This window comes from Giraffa tippelskirchi, chromosome 8, assembly GCF_054371585.1.
Source record: "Giraffa tippelskirchi isolate mGirTip1 chromosome 8, T2T-mGirTip1v1.2.pri, whole genome shotgun sequence".
Classification (NCBI taxonomy): Eukaryota; Metazoa; Chordata; class Mammalia; order Artiodactyla; family Giraffidae; genus Giraffa; species Giraffa tippelskirchi.
Genome location: NC_137282.1, coordinates 148,429,132 through 148,432,079, shown reverse-complemented (window position 1 = coordinate 148,432,079; position 2,948 = coordinate 148,429,132).

Below are 2,948 nucleotides of genomic sequence, written 5' to 3'. Positions count from 1 at the left end.
GTTCATTGCTCTTCTCACCCCATTGCTCTGCTATGGGGTATTTGCATTGTGCTCATTATCTTCTGCTTGATGCTGGCAAATCCCAAATATATATATTTATAGGATGTATTTTCCTTAATACCTTTTCAGCTATAAGTACCATATGGGAACTTTATTCCAGACATACCTCTCTCACTCAGTGCATATAGATTTAGATCTGACAGGAGGCCATAGTTCTCTGAACTTTCTCCTTACCTGTGTTGGATAATATTTTTATTTTGTGTTTTCTTTGGAAGTGCATACATCTCTGTCGTTTGACTTGTGCTTCTACTAGATTGCAGCTTCCTCTAAATATCAAGGTAACACCTGTCTGATCTCCCCATAGGTATTGTCTCTATATTTAAATAGAAATATTTTACCTTGTTCTATTTTTTTCTTACTGTTCCTAGAGCAAGTGCATTTATCTCAGTGGACAAATAATTCATGTGAATAAAAGGAAAATATTTGACCTCATTTAAATTCTAGTCCCGGGATTCCAGATGGTCACAATTGTTGCTGTGGGAAATTTTGCCCTAGAACTTTTTAAAAAAAAAGGTTTAACAGGGCCCACATTTGTCATCAACTTTCATAAAAATCACGTTTTCTGCTATCTGAAACATTTGCCCTATTTTTAAGCCAAACGTCTGGTGCACTGTAGATATCTTTATTTATGTAAATGATCTAAAATTATTGTTTTATGCATATTTTCAGGATAAAACATAGAAATTTCCCCTGATCTTAATAATATAGTATAGTAGCTGGATGACTTTAGATAAGTTTAAATTAATTAAATCTCCTAATCATTCTTTTAGATATCCTCTTGCTATTGCCTCCAACAAATCTCTATTAAGAAGGAAAGCTCTTATTAATTACTATTGAATACTGAGAAAATGTTCTAAGGCATTTATGTTTTTGTCAGCCAGACCATTGTCCAAACTTCCTTCCAGCTAAAATGAACTATACTAGAGTCGGGACTTGTTTTAATGATCATAGTAGCTACCAATAACTAGAATGCTCTCTGCTATGCATTGGTAAATGCTTGTAAAAAGGAATGAGTAATAACTTTCCAAGAAAAACAAAAGTAATACCAATATTAGAAAGATCTTCAGGTGTCTATTTAACTAGAAATTTAACATAAAATTTTATTTTTACTTTTGCTATATCAATTAGACTAGATTGATGAGGGATAGTATTTTAGATAGCTTCATATTGTCAGTTCCCCATCAGATAAGGATGCTAATATTAGCTTTAAGTTTCTTGAGATAAAGAGTGAGATTATGCTCTATTAAATTAAAATACGAAAATATGACCTTTTTTTGACAATTGATCTGAGAATTTTGACCTAGCTGACTGTATGTCTGTCTTAATGGGTTAAGGATGAAGGATAATTAAGCAAGTCTTTGTGAATAGTGTTAGATGACTTTATCATGGCCCTTTGTATCCCTAGAGGATCATATTCACAATATTAACAGAAAACTCATCGTGTTTGTCACCTCGTAAACCTAGTTTAAATTATTTTTATATCCTTTGCTAGTTGAGTAAGCCTTACCAACTTACACAACCTCTTTGCAGAGCTGCTAAAAAAAATTGGGTAGATAAGATTAATCTCAAATGGCTTTGAGGTGATGCACAACAAATGTGGACCTCCCAAATTACCCTATGAGAAAAAAAATGCTTTTTTCAATTGATAATCAATAAACATTTGTAGCAAAGTATATAATTGGGAATTCTCCCAGTGAAATTAAGTGTTCCCAAGTGCTTTTTTGCTATGTACATATGTAACTTTCATGTTTGATTATGACATCAGGAATTGATATCTGCATATCATGCAGACAATGTAAATAAACATTTTACTGACATTTTATCAGGTCCTCATTTCATATAAAACTAACCTACTACTAACCTCTGTTTATGTATTTTCTCTTAGTGGAAGCCTAAAAATGCAAAAAGATTGAATTTGTATATTAAGATAATATGATTAAAGATAATGAAGTTACTATAGAGTTATTTTTCATACAGAATCATTCCAAACAGATTGCAAAGGGAAATGAGTACAAGAAGAAAATGAGAACAAGGAAGTAAGAGTCAAAAGGGCACCTAATATATTTTATCAGTATTAGCATGTTCAATGTCCAGATTTATTTCTAATAGAAAAAGTGCAAAAGGACTTATATGTCCTTTTTTACTGTTTTGTAGATAATTCTATACATTGATGTGTGGACTTGAAATCTGGATGGGTATGATTTGCATGAGAAATGCTAGAATAAGTCTCCTTTGTTAGTATGTTTAACAACTTTAAAATGGGCTCTGACATCTCAGCCCTTGTTCAAAAAGGCTAAGAACCATGGTGTAAAGAAGAAATCCTGAAACTCCGTATGTCTGTGAGTGGGAGGAAGCCCTTTTATTAGTAAACAGGACTTTAGCCTCCTGGTCCCTTTTCCCCAGCAGTCAATTCACTTAGAAAAATAAAATGTCATTTAATTGGCAGGAAAATTGCTTAAATTCTGTGTGACAAACTCCAAGAAATACATTTCGTTGATGGAAAAGCAAAGAGAAAAGGATATAAATTAAATGTTAATTAAAAGGATGATTAAAATGTAATAATATACAAAATTCATCTAGCTCCATAGTAATTGACACAAAATTATATAAATTTGGGATATGTAATCACAATCAAACTAATCTTATAAATGTAAAAAAATAAATTGCTTAAAATTGATGCTTAGGTTCCATTGTGTTGACAGCTATCTACTGACTCTGTAGAGAATGCTAATTTGATAGGAATGACTTGCATTTAAAAGTCAGTTCAGATTTTAGGTTAATTGGCATCCACTTAACTTGTGAAGTCTACCTTGTTAAATATAAATTTTAAAAAATTAATGCCAATAGAAGTGAGAAAACCATTTGACACAAGGCAGCAATTAACTATA